Below are 22597 nucleotides of genomic sequence, written 5' to 3'. Positions count from 1 at the left end.
AATATGGAATGGAAAAATTCTTGCCATCTCTACCAGTCACTGTAGCTAAATTGCAGAACTCTAAGAGGGGGTTGATCCCGGTACAAAGGGAAGTGGATACATAGTTTTGGTCTTTGTTTTCAATTGCCATTCCACAAATTCTTTTTAAAAATGGGGAATTTGGGATAGTTTTGGGAGTGAGAAAAAACATTTGCAACAAGTGAAGCATGATGTCACATCCCTGTTGTTGAGATGGTGGAATCAAGAAAATGCCAAATGAGTCACTTGTCCTTGAAGCTTTGCAAAGAGTGTTTGATTGTGCTGGTTTCGTTACAAAATAATAATAATCCTATTTTGACTTGTCAACAATTCTGATGAAAATAAAAAGAAGTAATAATAACCAGGATTTTTTCTATATGCTTATGTTCACACAGGCACGTAGCCAGGATTTCGTGAAGAGGGGGGGGGGTCCGCGACATGAAATACTATGGTCATCACACGAGTGGCTTGATCATTCTACACTATTTTCTGGAACATATATTGGTTCTTTTAGCCAGGATTTCGTAACAGGGGGGGGGGGAGGATATGAAATTCTGAAGGCCCAGGAGATCGATCAATCTAAACTACTTTATTATCAACATGTATTGGTTTGTTAGGACAATAAAATGATGATATGTTGGTAAGTATTTTAATAACAAACTATGAAGAAATCTCGAGTAAAATAATAATAAAAAACGTATTGAAAAAGATTTTACAATATATACGTCCTTCCTCTGTTTATTCAAATATAACAATTTTCCTTTCATTATGACCTCAACTATTATAAAAAGTACATACTCAACAATGTCTTATAAACTATTTTACAATATCTGTATTCCTTTCTTTGTTGAATTAAATTCTAACAGAGATTTCTTTCCACATAATTTTTTGTTTGTTATATTCCGTCAACTACTGTCGGTTCCAAATGACAGGTTATTAAAGGAGCAGTAGAAAATTGTTCTTGAAATAACATGTTTGATACTGCAAGGATGCGATGACGAAAAATTATGATTAAAAAAATGGCCACACTGTTACACAACGGTACTATGCTTTTGGAAGCTTAAAATCTCCCTGACTAGTAGCAGAATCTGAGAATTCCGTAACTTTTCTTGAAATTTCAAATTCCCTGACTCTTCCAGGATATCTCGCTTACCTCGCCACCATGTATTGGAAGTAATACAAATCTCCTAATAAGAAAGAGAACCAAAAGCTTCCTGTAGTTTTTTTTTTTTTTTAACGCTGATCCTTCTTTTTCTCATTTCATTTTGTTTCATCCTTCCTTATTTTTTTCATTTCCGGTCTCGAAAGGGGGGGGGGTCCGGACCCTTCGGACCCCCCTTGGCTACGTGCCTGGTTTACAGTGTATCAAACTTTGAAAATTACGCTTAAATTAATTTCCAAAATGTATTAAAATTTAAATGCATTAATAGATTTAAAAATATACCATCAAAGAGTGTGTGTGTGAGAGAGAGAAAGAGAGAGAGAGAGAAAAAAAAGAGTGGAAAATAATCAAGAAATTGGTTATCTAAATTTCCTATATTCTATTTGGTAATAGCTATTTAGAGGGAAACCAGTACTCTTCAGACTTCCCACATTTTATACTTATTTAATAAAAGGAATTAGCTACTCCAAAATAGAGACTTTAAAATATAAAAAGCTGTTCCGAAGTTGTTTATAATACAAGATAATAATAATATTATTATACAATTGTAATAGAAAAAATGGAAACAACAAAATTCCAAAGATAAGAACGAAACAAGAATACACAGCGCCTTGTCACTCACTCTCTTCATCTAACCCACTGGCCGGCCGACATTATCGGCCGCATGTGCATCCAATCATAAGAAAACATTGCCCACGACAAAATCGGGGGCTTGGCCGACAGCATCTACGTGTCGGAGGATCGGTCGATAATGTCGGTGGCGTGTGCAACCTACGATTTGAGTACATTGAAGTCGATTTTACCGCCGACATTATCGGCGCTTACACCGATATTATCGTTGCTGTGTGCCGTATTCTTGGAGAAGGGCATATATTACTAGCAATCTGACAAGTTATGCCAGGGCTTATTTTCTAGTTGGTTCTTATTTTTATAGAAACACAGTAACAGGAAGAAAAAGGATCCTTATGTGACATTCTTAATAAAGCCGAAAAGACGTTACCATGTAGGAGCACTTTATTTTCGGAAGTTTGGTTTCAACAGTTTATAAGACTATGTAAATAAGTTAGGCATAATCAACATATCTTTAAAGATTTATTACTCAATAACCTAGATTTACCTTTATTTACTATGTATAAAATTATAATATTCAAATATGCACCACTATACATTTCGTAAACTTACATGTTATTACGAAGTATTTTTTTTAAAAATATGATTGTGTTTATTTGAATAATTGGCAACTCTAAGAAAGAGTACTATGATGAGAAATTCTATAGTCACTGGAGCATGAGCAAGCTTAACCACTTCAAAATGAATCATCTATATATTGGGCGTAGGGTACGAGACGCAACGATAAAAAAAAAAAAAAAACTCTATTGCCTATGGAACCCGGAGGTTGAATGCCGATAAGCAGTCGAAATTTGATTAGACGCAATGAAAGGTTAGGAGGTAGTACTGAAACATAGATGATTAAGAAAAACGAATAGATGAAGTTTACATTTAAAAAATGCATAAATTAAACAAAAGTCAAATGAAGGGCCAGGGGGAAGAACGCTTTCAGTCCAAGAAAAATCGATATCTCCAACACCAATTTTCTAATTTGCTGTAAAAATCAGTTTTTCTTTACATATATACAATATTTACCTTGATATAAACTTAAAACTATTTTTCTAATAATGTAATTACAATGGTTATTTAATGAATAACTTGCTTTTTTTCCTCTCCTGAAAAATTTCATTAAATGGACTGAAAGCTTTCTTCCCCCTGACTCTTCAAATATTTCAATCTATGCCTTACCTAGAAAGAAGAGGAGATGTAATATTTTCTTGCTTGTAGAACATGTACTCGTGAGACTTATTACAGTATTCAATATAATTTGGAGTAGACACGTTCACCTCCCACTTAGGTTCTTGATACAGCCCTAAATTCTCTTCGTTTCCCTCCTATCTCATCGGTATTGAAGGTCATTGCTAGTTTTTTTTTTTTTTTCTTTCTTGTAGGATGACGCGAGAATTCAGGGGTGCATGATGGGCCTAACAGAGAGACAGGTGACCCTGCTATAAGCGTTTTGAATCCTAGATCTTGCGGATACAGGTTCAACATGGCAACAAAATATTACAATGAAGGGTAAGGGGAAAAAAGAAGGAATGTCACAAAACTGCATTTTCGAGAAAACGGCGTTTTAATATTGCAAACCGCGCAAGAGGAATAGGGTTAGTTAAATCTTTTGCCCATTTTATATGGACATTTCTACGGGTCTAGGAAAATTCGGTGTAGGAAATTTCGGTGTAGGAAAATTCGGTGTAAGAAAACTCGGTGTAGGAAAATTCGGTGTACAGAAAATTCGGTGTACGGAAAACTCGGTGTGGGGAAATTTAGGTGTAAGGTAGATTCGGTGTAATACATATTGAATATTACCACTTACGATAATTTACGACACTACATATTGTGAAAACGAAAACCATAAAATGTAACGAATAAAATGTTATTTGCTATTGCAAGAAAAGCAAATTTATTTTATTTTATTTATTTTTATTTATTTATTTATTTATTTATTTTTTGCCTTCAGTCCACTACCTCTTGCATGTCTTTCGCGGTGTATTACTATAAACTACTTTTCATCGCACAATGAAGCTGACACTTTTTGTCAGAAATAAAACAATTATAAGTTCAGAGAATAGTTATAGGAACAACTAAAAACACCTTTCCTATAGTACATCATAGAACACATACAAGGTGATTCTTTTAAAACTCACGGATTTCATTTAGATCTAGAATTTCTAACTGAAGTTCTAATTTTTGCTTGTTGTTTCCTATCATGTTTTCATGCGGTTTGTGGCAAATGATCAAGGAACGTTGGGAGATTTATGTAACTATGTTTACTGGTTTAAATTCATTTGGGGTAATGTCGGCCACGCCTCTAGAAAAACAGCAAATATTCGCCACTGTATCGAATTGGAATTAGGTGAGGTGCGGTGTGGAGATTTGAGTTTCTTCGTTAGATGGCAATCTCGCGACGATCAATAAAAAATAAGAAACTGGGCCGTTGTATTGAGAATTATGCTGTGCTACTGTATCAATATGATCAGGACACAGTTACAATAATGCACTCTTTGGAGCAACGTGATTTTATCGTTAAAAAGTTTTTGGAGAACGGGATCTGTTGTTGCTACGCAAAGGGCATTTACACGCAACTTTGCCTCACGTCCTGCCCCAGATAGGAACATAATATGGTCGTTAGTGAATAAATTGCAGGAAACAGGATCGCTTCTGAGGAAGACAGGGAAGCATCGGACCTCACTGGCGGATGTTGTGAAAGATGTCAGGTACCGACTCTAAGTCACAAAAGAAATCTCTATTCAACATGTGATTTCGCTTCAAATATCCAATATCTCATTGGAACTGTAACATACAATGGCGAATATTTGCTGTTTTTCTTGCGGCCTGCTCTATATTACCCCAGATGAATTTAAACCAGTAAACATAGTCCCATAAATCTCCCATCCCTCCTTGATGATTTGCAGCAAACCGCATGAAAATCTGACTTCACTTAAAAATTCTAGAGCCAAATGAAATCCGCGAGTTTTCAAAGAATCACTCTGTATATACATATGTAAGATGCAAAAATATATAGATCAAAAAAGTCTTACTGGAAAGGGCAATATAAAGCAGGATGGTTTTATCAGATAATAGTTGTACAAATAGTTGACTTCTCCTCCAATCAGACACTTTAATTTGTTTGCCTTAAGGTAAACAAACTAAAGTGTCTGATTGGAGGACTTTGAGGACTAAAGTGTCTGATTGGAGGACTTTGAGGACTAAAGTGTCTGATTGGAGGACAAATTTCTCGTCATGTAAGGGCCATAACATGTTAAAATCCCTCGAAATCTAGAATTCCAATAATTTCAGAAACACAATTCAATATAAAGCAATATAAAGTAGACAGTAAACAGTAAAAATGATAGTAGACAGTAAAAGCACGTTCTACACAAAATTTGAACTTCGAACTAATACACTCATTTATCCTTAAAGTTGAGTTTTTAAATCCTACGGTCTACTTCAGTTTGAACTTAAAACTAATACACTCATTTATCTTCAAAGTTGAGTTTTTAATAAATCTTACGGCCTACTACAACGAATCTTTCTTTACACCTAACATTCCCCACACCGAGTTTTCCGTACACCGAATTTTCTGTACACCGAATTTTCTTACACCGAATTTTCCTACACCGAATTTTCCTGCTCCCCATTTCTACATCTACGCATGCATGGCATATACAGCCAAATAGAACCAAGAGTCACCAACAGATAGGGCAAAGCACCCGAAAAAGCACATACATGGACATTCCTTGTTTTTTCCCCTTACCCTTCAACTTAATTATAATTATTCTATTTTAGCTTCACACTAATAAGTAAGTTGGACATAATTTTACATAAGTGTACTGTAACTACAAAAATTACAGTCTCTACACTAATTCAATTTGTTTAGCTTTACATAGTTTTCAGATTTTTATGTACACAATAGTAATAAAAATAATCAACACTTTAAAAGCAATCAATTTTATACAGATAGAAGCAATACGGATATTTAAAAATAGAATAAAATGAAATTTCCAGTTTAAAATTCGATAATTTGAAAGTGAATTTTTATGAAAGCTGGAAGGAAACGGGGAAAGCTCTGAGAAAACTCATGGGAAAAAGATGTTGCCCACCAGAAATTCATACGATTTGGGATCGAAGGGCCTCTCGGACCAGATGTGAGCGTTTTACCACTGAGCTACCACGTTCTCTCCTCCTCCTTCTTAGGTTTGAGCTTCTGATGCACTTTGGCGGTACCTACAAGACCATCGATTTTCTTATGACCGATAAGTTGCTTCTGATGAAATACGTGTACCCGTTTACACGCATCCAATTCTAATAGTCTTCAGAGCTTTACTCATCAGCGGTACCTCTCTTTGTGCCTCTACTTTTTATCTGGAAGGAAGACTTCGATTCTTTCTTCATTTCGTGGATTTATTTTCTTTTTTTCTTTTTTTTTTTCAACTTGTGAATTTGTCAAATGATAAAGATTGGTCAAATGATATTCTGCGCTAATGATGATTTGCAATTAAATTTAATTTTTTTGTAGACAATATTTTTCTAACAAGGTCAGGAAAGGGGGAAACGAAACTCACCTAAACAATTTATATCTATCCCAATATAATTAATATTATCGTCCGAATTTTTTTTAGAGATGATCGCAGAAATGTTAACTGAAGTTTATTACTATTGTTATTTTATGAAATAAACTATTCCGATAAATATAGCGAAATAATAACAAATAAGATTTTTTCTGAATCTATCATATATTATTACTATTAATGTACAAATTGTTAACAGTGAGCTTGATTATCAACAGTTATTAAGATTCTACATTTCGCCTTTAGTGAAAATTCTACCCAAAAACCCAAATGCAGGCTTCAATTTATTTACCTAATGTAAGTAGGAGCGAATACAGCAAAAGCGGGATAGACATTTTGTTCCTGACTTTTCAATGTTTTATGGAAAATAGAAATTACTCTAGCGTATTAATATACTGTTGTTAGCAAATTTTAGAATATATTTTCCTCATTAGAAGATATAAAGTTTTTAGAGCAAATGTGGATACAATTTTTCTTTTTCAATGTCACAATTTTATGCACCGAATCTAAGGGAGACGGTAATGATGAGATAGATAATAATGATTGAGTTGTCCCGCGTAGCGTAGTTGCTAATGCTCTTAGCTTTGTCGCCAGAGATCCCGAGTTCGATGCCTTGCGGGTGCACTCGATCGAAAAGGTGTAAGAGCTTTTTCAGACGAGTCCTGAGTGAAGTATTTCCTCATTCACATCAAACCGGGATAGTACCTAACTTCCGAGTCCCAGACCGCTTCCTTCCTACCTTCCTTATTTCTTCGGATAATGTGCTCGCCGAGGGACGTTATCCCCACATGTGATTGGTTTAAGGCGTTAGATACCGGTGATGTGGGGAATATGTATAAATAAATAAATAAATAATAGAATGACGAAAGTGAATAAAAACACGAAAACCCTAAAGAACCACGCATGAGGTGTCTGTATACCACAAAGCCCACTTGGAAGAGCTAGGATCAAACCATGGACTAGAAGCACCAAAGGTGAGCGCTCTACCAATAAGCCACTGCGGCCGCAATGTGACAAATGTAAAGCCTAACATCTGCAAACCTTCATGTACATCAAAGATGATCATGGTGCCCTCGCATCTGAGAGTTTGTCTCTGAAAAGATTATCACTTACTCATCAACGCCGAGGGCATACTTCTTGCTCTTAATTTATGTTAATTAAAACTTTTTTTTAATTTATGTTAGTGAGTGTTCTTGGACATTGAATAAAACAATTTTAAATTATACAATATTTTGAGGAAGGGACATGGATCTTTGGATCTTTCTGGGTAGGTCCTGATATTGACAGGATCTACGAACATGTGGGAAATGAAATAAATAAAATTTGTGTTCCATTTCAAAAAGGAAATAATAATAATAATAAAAAAAACATTACGGAACAGTTTTGATAGATGTTCAAGTGCTAAAGAGGCAAAAATAAATTTTCCCAATTTTCAAGAAATATCCTAAAAATCAACTTTGTAACCTTCAACTTTGAAGGCAGTATATTATAAGTTTGAGTTATATTAGACTTAACTCCATTTATACAATAGGTTGTTGGAGTAACATTGTTTATTTCAGTTTCTTTTTTCTCGTATTATAATTATGGAGATCTTTACTATTTATCAGATATAAATTACTACATATATTACGTCTATGTACATTGTGCACATACATACAAGAATGAATTATTATTAGTGACTCAAACAGCAGTAGAGCTCCTTCGTGGTTAAGCGGTTACCGTACGCGCCCTTGGCGTGGAAGACCCGGGTTCGATTCCCTGCGGTAGCCCTGTGGTTCGGATTCCACGTTAATCAGTAGGTCCCGTCTCATATAGCTTCGCTGCTGAAAGGAACGTTTAACTCAAAGTCAACTCAACTCAACTCAAATAGCAGTATATTTGATTCCACAAACTAACCCTTTATTTCCTTAGTACATAGCTATTATGGCTTTCTTTTGCAATATTGAGATTGAGAATGCTAGATATTATAATTATACAGATATTAGTATTATACATCTGGCACTACTCGCCAGTTACCATGTTATTTAAAGCGCATACATTTATTTATGAAAGCTACTTTTTGGATGATTCTTCATTTATTTTCCCTTCAACTTTTGGAAACGGTTACACTGTCTCTTCAGTAAAGACGTTCTTCATAGTATTTACTTTCCAATATCGTAGATAGTCTATGTTATTTTTTAATAGGCTGTATTCTCATTCAAATGAAGACCAAACAAGGAAAGAAACAAATGAATTATCCAAAGTTGAATACATACTACCGAGCAGTTGGTGAACACAATATTTTCTAATGAAAAGAGTCTATAAAATTAGAACAGATGTTCTATTAAGAAATTTGGTTTTCCAAAGCTTCTTCATACGCATATTACCCTGTTCGTTTGTGCGTTCATCCGTACGGAAGACAAAAAGAATGAATAAAAATAAGAATAAAAAAATAAAAACTCATTAGCTACTTGATGGATCACCACGAATTTTGGTCGGGATGTAGAGGTTCGAAAATTAGCAATCGAGTTCGTTGAGATGATTTTTAAACCGAAAATGATAGAGATTAGTCAGTTTCGATTTTAACATTGATCACTATAGGGCTAAAAAAGGGAACCGATAAAGTGTCTCAAGAATGTATTTTATCTCCCTCCTTAAGTCTCTACTAAAACCAAAAGTGATATAAATACATATATGACAATGTCCGTTTCAATATTGATAAACATTGAGAAACGGATAAGATATAGCGAGAAGTGGTTTCTGAAATAGATTTAGCGTTCTAAGAATAGGTACTGTTTTCTGTCTTAACCCTCTTTTCTAACAAGAAGTGGCAGAAGTCAACCACGTCCGGTTTTAACGCTGATCGCTATGGAGTAAAAACGTAAAAGAAAGCGAGAAGCAGTTCCCAGTAGTTTCCTTAATTAAGCGTCCTAATAATATATTTCACTTCCACTATTAATTTCTCTGTTTCAGCCGAAAGTGGTACATATCTACTACCACTTCGAGTTTCAATATTAATTGAAAAAATCACGCTATAATATCCAAATTTCTTCACGTTGTGTACACGTGACAGTGCTACTTGTTTTTATGTACTGTACACAGGCCTGCAAGGTAAGATATTGAATATGAAAGATAGTACAATTTTTAATAACTGTATGTGAGAAAATTCCGTTATGTGGAATACAGTGTCGCCCTTCGCATCTTACTTTCTCCATGCGACGCAGACGTATGCAAAGGAAAACAAATGACGTATTTGATTTAATGGTTCATTTTAAAAAGAAAATACTACTGGTTTCTGATTTCTATAAATATAAAATTATAAGAAAGGAACAAACAACACAGAACTGGATAATACTAAAAAAAAAGTTGGTTAGATATATCCGTGATAAATGCAGTTTGATTCTCACATGGAGTCCTTTCAAGTATTCCTAAAAATGTAAGAAATATTCAAATTTTACATAATGGAGTTTACCATATATGAGAAGTTATTTTCTTTTCTTTTCTTTTCTTTTTTCTTTTTCTTTTTTTTTAAAAAACACGATTACTCAGAGAAAGATGTGACACATACGTAGCTTGGGATCCCCAGTACTATACTCTAAAGCAAGCAATTATTGATTGGCGTTACCTTTTAAATTTGATCTAGAAAATAGTCCTATCGTTTTTCATTAAATCTGGTGAAAACTTGCCTTTGAGTAAACGAAGAAAAATGGGTTAAGAGGTTCAAGAGCCTCATACGAAATAAATAAATAAAATTAGGAGCAAGAGCGTCATAATTGAAGTGACCTCGTAGAATTATGGATTTCCGAAATACTGTTTACTTAGTATTTGAAAATACAATATAATTTGATTTTATTACTTATGCAATCTGCAAAATATCTTACACTAAACATTAAATAAAAAAGTTTTCCATGGATTCGGATTGGAAAAAATTTAGGACGCAATTCTATTATTAGTAGCAATTTTTTTTTTAAATTATTATTTGCTATGGATCAAGTAAGTAAGTGTTTTATTGACGTAAACTTCAATATAGATTACATGCATATTATAAAAGTGGCTTCAAAATATGCTTTCATTAGTAAATGGCTTTATTTATAGAAGAACTTATAGGCAAGTTCTACATATTCAGTTTTTAGTGACTGATAGATCCTTTTCAATCAGAGAATTAAGACTATATATTACGTGAAACTAAATTAAGTTCTTTTTTAAAAATTTTATTTTGGTGTAGGTAGCTGTGAAAATAGTTAGAACTTATGCAGTTTGTTTCAAGCTTCATATGTATGAAATGCTAGATTCATTGCTTTTTATTTAACTCGAGAAATACTCTTCTATAGATTCTATTTTCTTTCTTAAAAGAAAAATCTCCCTTTGTATGTAGTATCGTTACAAAGTAAACAGTCTTCTAAAGAAATTAAATAAGACATAGATCTCCAAATAAAACTTATGATGATCATATCTCCTTAGTTACCTGTCTTACGAGATAATTCAGAGATACAAGAGAGAGAGAGAGAGAGAGAGTTCTACGTATGTGTGGCGCAAGTGGACATAGACTTTTCATTTATTACGTATAAACAATTCCTACTTTATGTTGATAATGACAGAGAATTAACGTCGAAGAAAATTGAAAATTAGCTTACAAACGTGTATCCCCTTCTCTATAGGATTGCTAGACATCTGGATTTTTAGCACGATCATCAATTTTGAACGAATTATATATCAGCTGTGTGATTTCCAACCGAATGTATTATCAGTGTCATCTTCAAACTCATTTACAATGAATCTTTACATTTCGTTTCCCGTCAAATTTCGACTTCTAATCGTTGCATCTCCTACCTTACGTTTAACATATTTACTGTATGATTCATCGTAAAGTGGTTACGCTTCATCATGGTCTACTAAATCCCGAAATTATCTTTACAGTACGCTTTCTAGGGTTTCCAAACCCACAGTTATATATACACAGTTTGTAATAACATGTAGGATTACGAAATGTACAGTACATATTTGAATATTATAATTTTATATATAGTAAATAAATGGGAACTTATTTTAAACCATTGAATACAGGGATGTACGCATAAACTTATATCAGAATGGGTCCAAATTCAATATGACTATAAATTACATTAAAAGTTATCAAGTCACTTCTAAATTTAGACTAAATTTTCGAAAAGTGGGGATTTCGGAGGAATCAGAACTCCAGGAACCACTCGCTGCGAATGCCCCTATTTGGGTAGTAAATCTTTTCAATATACTGATTATTCGAACAACCTTGGAAATTATTGATTTCATTTGAGTTAAGCTACCCTTTCAGCAGCAAGGCTATATGAGACGTGGACCTAACGCTTAACGTGAGATCCGAACTACATGGATTACCATCAGGAATCAAACTCGGATCAACCGCGCCTATTGACTGAGGATGTTATTCAGCTATCTCTTGGCATTAGAAGACAGTTCTTTGGCCTTCTCAGAAATAAATAAAAAAAAATTGCTGCCATTGGCTCAGATTGGCTTAAATCAACAAACGCGGAAGAATATCAGAAACTATGGAAAGACAATATTCTTGTCAGGAACTGGATACTGAAGAATGAACAATTATAATAAAAAATAAGAACATGTGACACAGTTGAATTGTAAGGTTGAGATGCAAGTAATATATGCGTAAAGGAGTGTCTGTGTTACTGTTTGTAAAAGACAAACATTAATAAATAGATCTTAATTCTTAATTAACCCCTTCAATGTGGGTGGAGAGTTAACTCGTGTCTTCAAAACGCACCAGCTGTGCGGATGGCGTATATATACGCTTTCATTTTGCTTTGGCTATTTTGTATTGTGCATGGCGAATATACTTGGGCACAGTATGAGTAATGTTATTCCCGACAATATTTAGCGAGTTTGCGCTAACCTAGGAACCCCAAGAGACCAGACAGAAAAATTGGGCTTGATCTGTTGAGGCATTCCCAAATTTTGTGTAACCTAACCATATTATTATTATTATTATTATTATTATTATTATTATTATTATTATTATTATTATTATTATTATTATTATTATTATTATTATTATGATAACCATAAATACGACAATGACAAGTTATAGTAGCTAATTAGAAGCAACAAAGATCATAATGCCGAAAATTTCATTGTGATTGCTCCAGAGGTTCAAAAGTTATTAAAAGGTAACAAATTCCAGTTTTCAAAAAAAAAAAAAAAAAAAAACTACACTTTTTACAGCAGTTCGCATCTGAAAATTACGCACTGAAGGGGTTAAGAGTTCATTTTACTACTCATGTAATAAGTAATTCAATAACAATTTCTGTCAGAAAATAAAAATCAGTTGTTATTGGAAATAAACGACACAATTTCTAGAGTCGTAAATCCTCTTTTCGTTTACCTTGAAAACTACGAATGAGAACTTATCTTTGACATGTGATTTTACTTAGGTCGATATAGTCTATTGATTCATATATTTTATATGAAATACACAATATTACAAAGAAATATATGTTAAAGTTCATGTTAATAATAATTTTGGGATATAAATCTCATTAATCATACTATATACTGTCATCTTGCTAAGGTCGTAATGAAAAGTTTAATAAATGTATATTTCAGTATCACATTCATCTCAATAAGTATCATGTTTCTCCTATATCAATTTTTAAGTTTACAAAGTTTCTTTTACCAAAAAAAAAAAAAAAAAAAAAAAAAAAACTAGATATGAGCTTTTTACTTCAGGCATACTATTTTGCCCAGTTCCATTAGATTTTTCGATTGATACCTTTGGAAACTTTTTTTTTTTTTAAAAAAAAAAAGGATAATAATATTTTAAAATTTTGAAGAAAGACACTATTTTGTGCTTCCGTAACAGAGGCGAGCACTAAAAACGGGAGCCAGTGCATCCGAAACTTCAGAATTATACACATACATGTATTTGCGAGACTGTTGAATACTATGCTCAATAAACGTACGAAAGGAGAAATAAATTTATCAGAGAAATCTAACAAACGGTTTTCTCATGGTTTCCATTTTTCAGATTGTGTAAAATCACAATTGTCAAATTCAATTATTCAGATTAAAACAGTATTTACACAACACAGCGCTATAATATAAACTTTTGGTATTCATCTTGCTATCAATCATTATGCAATGGGAAGTTGCATCCAGGGTCTAGCCTAACATCCCGTAGGAAACTATATAATACGGAGTTCTACATATTGACGTGAAATATGAATCTTATGAGTTATCACAGAAGACAAGATTTCTTCTTAGTTAACCACAATAAAATTCTAATTAGTGTGTTATTTAGATGCGTGAACTTGCCCCCCCCCCCACTTGACGCACTAACGATAAAATTAATGTCAATCGTTAGTGCATCGTTAGTGCTTCTTAGTGCACCAATCCCTAACGTTAGTGCTTCATTAGTCTAGGAGCTATAAGTAAAAACTTTTGGGAGGCCAAGTTCACGATGCCCCCCACTTCAAGCACTAACGAAATACCTAGTGCCATTCATTAGTGCATCGTTAGTGCTTCCTAGTGCACTAACCCATGACGTTAGTGCTTCATTAGTGTAGGCTCTAGAGCCAAAACAATGGTACACGCTGCCTCTTCCACTTCAAGCAATAAGGAAGGAACTAGTGTCGTTCGTTAGTGTATCATTAGTGCTTCTAGAAAATACTAATAGTTTCGTTAGTGCTTCACTATTAGAGTAGATATAGCCAATTGTAAGTAACGAAACTTCCATAAGAAATGCATGGGGAATTTTTCACTGCGTCAAATTACCGCCAAATTCAAAAGCACTAATGATTTCTATTAGTGCAATCGTTAATGCATCGCTAGTGCTTCTTAGTGCACCAACACTAACGTTAGTGCTTCATTAGTGTACGAACTACAAGTAAAAAACCCTTTGGGCCTAGCGTGAACTTGACCCCCACGTTGAGCACTAACGAAAAGATTAGTGCCATTCGTTAGCTCATCGTTAGTGCTTCTAGAAAATACTAATAGTTCGTTAGTGCTTCACTATTAATGTAGATATAGCCAATTATAAGTTACGAAACTCTCATAAGAAATGCATGGGGAATTTTTCATTGCGTTAAATTACCATGTAGCCACGAGGGACCTCATATATGAGAATGTGATCAGACTATGGTTCTTCTTATACTCAGGTAAACCCCAAACAGAAATGGTTTTCAGGACCCTGGTGGTTCACTGGTAGAGCGATCTCTGCTTTGATCTGAGCTCACACTCAGCCAAGTGGGCCTTGTAGTGAACAAATACCATGGGAGTGGGTTTTCTCGAGGTATCCTGTTTCCTCCTATTTCAATCATCATCATTGATCTTATGATCACCGTCTCCTTTGCCTTCGGTGCATAAACGTAGGACGTTAAACCAAAAAGAAAAAGATAGTGATTCTTCTTAACTCCATTCTCATCCGAAGCACATAGTAGATAGCTAGCATCCTATGTTAAGTTATGCTTTCGTGTTGCATACAGCTTCAGAATTAAGGGGGATGTTAAACTGAATTAGTTAACTCAGCTTTGCACTTTCATCTAGCTTCTAGCAATATTTTGAGTTAAACTCTATCTTTATTCACATAATAAAATAGTATAAAGTTTTTTTTTTCTTTCTTTCAAAGATGAAGTGTTAATTATTATATGAAAATGACAAAAAAAGAAGCAAAGGATATGAAATAACATTGCATTTTAATTTAGTTTAATATTAAGTGTATAACATATAGTGTGGAGAAGTACATACGTATTTATTTATTTTTTATTTATTTTTATACGATAAAGCCTATTTTTATTTAAATAATTGGGTTTGTTGCAATGTTCAAAAGTTTGTTGTAGTCATAGTTACGAGTTACCATCGAGGCAGAAACCTAGAATTCAGTCCCAATAGCTATGGCTTATATTATTATTGTAAATTGCATCCTTCTATTAGCTGGTAATTCATAGATGTAGATTTATATGAATCATTTATGCACATAGTATAAATCAATTTTTTTTAATACTTATCAAAGCGTATCGTGATAAGCACACAACACAATGCATGTAGACTTATAAGCCCACAGTAAATCAAATATAGCCACAGAAAACTATTTACAATTTAATTATAAATACGTGCTCAGTGACACGTGACCATGGTTAAAAATGAATTTAATAGCCTGCGACGGATAGTGGTAAGATAATGCATGAAATACTCTAGGTGTTCAAACAGGTTCAGGGGATGAAATGAAACTATCTTCTGCCAGGTTACGAAATGAGAGCGCAACTTTACTGCCTAAAGCCTTAGTAAAGACTAAGAGAAAGTTTAGTTTAGTATTGAAAAAAGAAGCGTCCCTCTTCAGTGCAGATAACGTATGATGTGAACCTAAAGTTTAAGGTGGCTCTACCGTCAAATTCAAATCACCGTAATGCTTTCAACGTTCAGGCACAGGAAATCGAACCCACAACCAAGCTCATCAAAGTCGAGTGCGATAACCACTAGGCAAGCGAGGAGGTAATATTGATATTTTTGTATATTATTGTTCATCCTTCTTTATTGAAACAATTGTGGAGTGCCTAAGTAGGGACTTGTATTTACAGTACATTATATATGGAACAGTAGTGTAGTAATGACTGATATGTCATGCTAGATAGAATATCTATTTTCATTCACTCATAGTTGATTTTGTATCAATGAGAAAACCCTTTTCTCTTCGGGCGAATGCCAGGACGACAATCTTCTTTTTTTTAAAAAAAAAAAAATCACAAAGAGGGAATAAGCACGTAGCCAAAGTGTTAGATTAAGAAAAGCGATACGACGTATGCTGTTAATCAGTACCTAAAGCTTCGTTGTGCAGGTATTCCGCTATACACCCAATTAATATTTTTAGTATACGCAACAGGTTCTGAAGAAAGACTGTAAATAATAAGTAAAACAATAAAAATTGAACAAAAATGAAATGTGAATAATAATGTATTTTTGAATAACAATATTGGAGCAATTAATGCATTGAAATTTCGCGACATATGATTTACTAAAGCAATGAACAGTTGAAAATGAAATATACATCCATATTGGCATAGATATGTGGAAGCAATATAGAGGCTGTTTCAAAACAACACCAACAACGTTTGGGAGATGACTAGGGATGCGCACGAGACAAGATTTGAGGTTGTCTCGTCTCGAAAATGTGCTGCAAAAGTAGTGTCTCGACTCGAAAAACGTATTCTTCTCTATTGGAAGAGCTGTGTCTCGACTCGAATTTTGTCAGGAAATTTCTGTCTCGACTAGTCTCGTGCGCATCCCCAGAGATGACTCCTGACACCAAGATAAGACATAAAGTATACACAAAACTGGGTGCACAAATGCTTCGGAGTTATAAGCTGCCGAAAACATGAAAAATTGAACTTTAAAGGTTCATAGCTCCAAAACTATTTGACCTACCGTAGTCGGGTCCAGACTTCACTTAGGAACTAATATGTACACTAACCAAAAATATGTGTTTCAGAATCATAGGTACTCACGTAGCAATTTTTGCAGAGGGAGTTTGGTTACGGACGTATGAGTTGAAGTACTCACCAACTACATCTATCTTGTTGCGGAACTTCCGCAGGATTCTGAAGTATGGATATTTGGATAGGGTACATATTAGTTCCTAAGTGAAGTCTTTACTCGACTACGGTAGGTCCCATAGTATTGGAGCTTTGAACCTTTAAAGTTCAATTTTTCATGTTTTCGACTGCCTATAACTCCGAAAGGAAGCAATTGTGCACCCAGGTTGGTCTATTTTTTTGGCTTATCTTGGGGTCAGAAATAATCTCCCAAACGTTGTCAGTGTTGTTTTGAAACACCCTGTATAGACATCCAATTGTTTCACGATGCTAGGGTTGAACCGAAAAATCTGAGGATATAATCAAGAATCGAATCCAGAACCATGCGCACGCACGCTAACCACTTGGCTAGAGGGCATTATATGAGCCACTTCGTTGCGAATATTATTATTCCTTTTTAATTATCCGTAAGTCTATTATGGTTTAAAATTACGAATCTTTTCTTATAGTTGACTGTAAGAACGTTTCCTACATTCCTTAATTTAAACATTTTTCCTTTTTTTGATAATTTATTTTCATGTTGTCAGCCATTATAAGCAGTGTATGAGGTAATAATTCTCTCCAGAAAGGAAACCTAGCCATCACACACACAAACAATAGCTATAGGGTCTACATATTATTATTATTATTTTGCATATTTAAACAATTGCTGAATGTGGTGGCTCAGTGATAGAGCGTTCACCTGTGGTACAAGCGGTCCTTGGTTCGATTCCAGCTAGCGTCAAGTGAGTTTTGTGGTATTCCACCATTTCACTCGTTACTCATCATAATCGTGGGACATAAAACTTAAATATTCCAATTTATTTTTTTTCTTTCCTCCTTCTTCGAAGCATTCTAGCTTGCTTATGGTAAAAATAATGCATTTTCTTCATAAGGAGATAAATATTTCAAGAAACAAAAATGCATGATTCTAATGATTACAAGAATGTTGAGAAGTGAGATGTTTCACAAACTGCTAAAATAAAAGTGTTTTTTTTTTTCAGTTTGGCTAGACAAAATAAAAGTTGTTCCCTGTTTCTATATTTATGATCATTCAAAAAAAATCTAGAAAAGGGAGAGGTTATTCCTGTCAAGGATTAAAATTTAGTTCTCCAGGGGGATGAAATTTTTTTTGAAGGGGGAAGTCCCTAAGATCCCTCCGTCAGTTCACAAACTGATTATAAGTGAATAATAATAATAATAATAATAATAATAATAATAATAATAATAATAATAATAATAATAATAATAATAATAATAATAATAATAATAGATAATCTTTCGCTTACTTCGTTAGAGTTTTGCACTTGTAATGTGATATAATCCTTGGTTAATCCTACTGCCCGGTTGATAATACGGTTACATCTCTTGGTTTGAGATTGCTCATAGTTGCCGAACTTTTCAATACTCAGGTCTAACGTCTGTTTTCGCTACTGAAGCAACATAAGACATTGACATAACGCAGTTTATACTAGAATCCAACCTCAGGGCTACGAAATGTCCCGATTTTGTCGGGACAGTCTTCTATTTTTATCCTAATTATGCCTTTTTAATCTGAAACCGAGACGAGTATATGCATATTAATTCCAACAGTAATACCTTAATACGATGTCTACTCTGTGCTGCTGGTAAAGAAAATTAAAGGAAATTAAAAGGAAACCATAGTTTATTATATTGTATCCAAAGTATACCTACCACAACAATAGGTTACTTTTGAGAGTTGAGTATGCGAGTTTGGCATAGGAGATCCAGTTTCGATTCCCGGTGCGAACTTATGCTTTCCGAAAATTAGTGTAAGTACCAACCGAATTTTCGAACTTCTGATGGCACTTCAAGATAACTCTCTCTCTTCTCAAACGTGTCAGTTCGAAGTCCGATTTCGGATCGAAACAAGCTACTATGAATAATTTATGTAACAGGGGCATTTTTCCTTAGATATAGTATTTTCGCTCTAACCAGCTCAGAAGTAGTTGATGTAATGAATTAATATCTGTGAGAGTTTTCTTTTTTCCTTGAAAATTTCTTTCGTAAGTTTCTCTTTTCTTTTTGTCTTCTTTGTTTAATCTCTTTTTCTAATCCTTCTTGCATTTATATTATAGGAAATTTTTCATTAGGTATTACTTTTTTTTGGGACAGCACAGGCTTAATTTTTTAACACATAAAGATAAATAGCTGTTTTCTGCTGTTAAGTGCTTTATTATTATTATTATTATTATTATTATTATTATTATTATTATTATTATTATTATTATTATTATTATTATTATTATTATCTCTTTCTAGTGCTTTGTTGAAGTTGGTTAATATCTTAAGTTGGTTAACTTTTTAAGTTTTTATCAATGATTTTTCTCCTTCTCCCTCTAGCATAAAATTCCAATGATTCACAGGGGGGGGGGTGGCACGGTGGCTCAGTGTTAGAACGCTTACCTCTCGTGAGCGAGATTCACTGTGGACAATATCGTGTCCGTAGTATTTCTGCAGGTACTCCCGTTTACTTCCACAATTTCATTCTACCAGTTCTTTCATCGCCATTCGCTTGCCTTAATCGTAGTCTCCCTTAGCCTAAAGGACATAATTGTGTTACGTTAAACGGAAAGATTTCACTTCATTTCTGACTCACCTGCGTCATAACCCTCTTGTAGGTATGTATCTCTGGTTTGGAGGATCTGTGTGCATAGATCTGAAGTCACTTAGTTGTCTTTTATAATATTGTTATAAATTTTAATTTACTTATTTTTAAAAAACTAATTTATGTAGAATTCAGCCTGCACTAAGTAAGTTGCTTCTTTATGTCAATATTTAGAAGTAGTCAAGAGAAATATAAATTAACAAATACCTTTTCTTTTTAAGAAGAAATAAGATCGGAAAGAACCCATACTAATTTTAGGTCAATTATGGTAAACATAGTTAACATTCAGCTCGATCTCCTAAAGGAGTTTCAAATGCCATTCCAGAACAATTTAAATTAAATTTTCTGAAATGGGAATATACATACTGTAATTCATTACGAAAAAACAAGTCATGGATTCATGTTCAGAAACTTTACTTCCCATAAGCTCTATCTTTAACATAAACCTCCCGTGGAAGAACACCCTCAATACTGTTTATTGAACATAAATTTTGCAGTAAAAACAATCTTAATGAGTATTATAGTATGGTGCAGTACCTATAGTGTGCTATGAGTGTAAGATAATAAATCTAGACTTTGCTTTATTTCAAATTCTACTATATTGTCGTATACCAACTCATATTCAGTAAGATTTTTCTCATGGCTTATGTCTCTCATTTTATTCATTTTATGACCATTAAGTAGAAAACTATAGCATAACAAATCTTTTTCTTATGACTATCAACAAAAAGGCAAATTCTATTTGCTATGCAACTAAATTTGCATGTACTATATTATGGAAAGCCATTTAAAAAGTAATGGCCTATTATTTATAAAATAGCTCCGATTAAATAATATAATATAAATAATTCAATTTTTGTAGCGTTTGGCAGTTAGTACAACTGAAACTAAGGCCTACAATGCCTCTTATTTGAAATAAACAATTTAGGTTTCAATATGGAAAAATTATTGGCCAATTACTTTCAAGGATGAGTTGATATCTAGTTTCGGCCAATCAGAAACAAGTATTTGTTGCTGTTTAGAGCTACTCCGGCGAGTAAACTGAATGTCAACGAATTCTTGCATGTAATAGGCCAGATATTCCTCCACATTTTATATTAGAACTGATCAATAAATTACGTAGAACTCTAATGGCTTTCCACTATGATATGTACACCATTTACTCTGAATTTCAAACATAATTTACTGTCCTTGGTGTTAGTAACGTAAGGGAAATATGTATAGTCCATTATAAGTATTGCATCATAGTGTACGACTCCTTAGGATTGCTTTTACTTGGAATCTAATATTACAACTAATAGTTTAGCGAGTGGTTTTCTTCGAAACAAACGCATTTCTTCAAGTTCGATATTTTAATACTCCTTGAAAAATAACCTTCCACAAAAATACCATCCTTATTACAACAAAGTACATTCAACTTGTGTAATTCAGGATTAATCGAATGGAATCAAATCGAGCCAAACAGTTCCACACGGCCGCAAATAACGTGTCTATCTAAAGAACTTTTGGACACAACTATCAATAGCCGCATCTGAAGCCCTTGAACAGTTTTTTTTCCATGGGCACAAATCACACTCAACGGTACACTAACGCTGATTATCAAGATAAACATTGAATAGATTTCTAATACTGGAATAGACTCTGAAGAAAGTATGTCATCCATCACGTAATCATGTCAATCATACTCAATAATTTGGAGTGAGGCACGGCTGTATCAGTGTAGGGCGTTTCGATGTAACACATTTCGATCCTCGCAACCAGAAGGATAAGATCTCCTAGCTGAAGTTTTAGACGGACAAAAGATATCACGTAGATATATTCGTAGTAAAATAATGGTAGCCTATGATTGCTAATTTACTTTCAGAGAAGCTGAAATGATATAAGAAAATCAAGAGGTCCTGAAAGCAACTGGAATTGTAGGGAAAATAATTAGTATTAAATTTCCCGTAAACCTAAATATCCCTTATTGCGTTAGTTAGGCAGAACAGGAACTCCTGTTATACCTAAAGATTAGATCAAAAATGCCTTACAAAGTGCTGGAGGGTCATAGGCAGAACAGGATTTAGGCATAACAAGAAGACACCGATAAGTTCATCTCTTTTTCACTAATTTAGAGATCAATCAAAAAATAAGTACATAAATACTGTATTGTGTAAAAATCAAATATTATTTACGGAAGCTTTCTCGGGAGTTCTTTCTAAACAATAGACCCTAACGGAAGGAGGATTAATTCAATCCCTTATTCTTGATTGACTTTAAGGTGGTGATTATGAAGTTACTGCAGCACATTTTCAACATGTTTACATATTTTTTAGCTTTTTTTAAAAATAACTGCATATGAATTTCGAACAACACTTATGTGCATATCTATCTCCCCAACTTACTATTTAGTTCTGCAGTGACATTCAAATTATGTGGTTTTACCTTTAAAATAGTATTTTCCTTTTAAAATGTACCACCAAACCAAATATTGCTTTCTTTCTTTTGTTAAAAGTTCAGTACTAAGCTAAAATTCACAAAAACGTCAAAGTTGTATACTAATAACCCAATATGGGATGCAAAATGAACTAACATCCTATGTGTTTGTATGTTTCTTTCGTTGTTAAAGAGTGTAGTGTTAAAGAGTGAGGCATGTAAATTTTTCATAGTATATTATGTTCGGTTGGAAATTGTACTTCGAGCTGGCAGGTTTGAAAAGAGAGATAAGTTATGTTGATGTGCCATTTGAGTGTAAAGAAATTCGATTGAAGAAAGGACTGATAAGACAGTCGGTCGGAGATAGGAAGTTGAAGACACCCTTTTGGGATCCCACGTTGTATATCCACGTCCCACATATCCTCGGTGCTGGACGGGACGCTAAACTGCAAATGAACCAACCTACTCAGAGTTGAATGAAAAGTGTAAACAAGCTCTTCCCAGTAGATTAAGCGGTATGTTTTCTGAGTAAATGTCGAAGATTGATAGCGGTTTGAAATATAAACATATAATAATAATAATAATAATAATAATAATAATAATAATAATAATAATAATAATAATAATAATAATAATAATAATA

Source organism: Thermobia domestica, chromosome 14 (assembly GCF_964235325.1).
Source record: "Thermobia domestica chromosome 14, izTheDome1.hap1.1, whole genome shotgun sequence".
NCBI lineage: Eukaryota > Metazoa > Arthropoda > Insecta > Zygentoma > Lepismatidae > Thermobia > Thermobia domestica.
The sequence above is the reverse complement of the archived record's forward strand: the minus strand, read 5'-3'. Positions refer to the sequence as shown.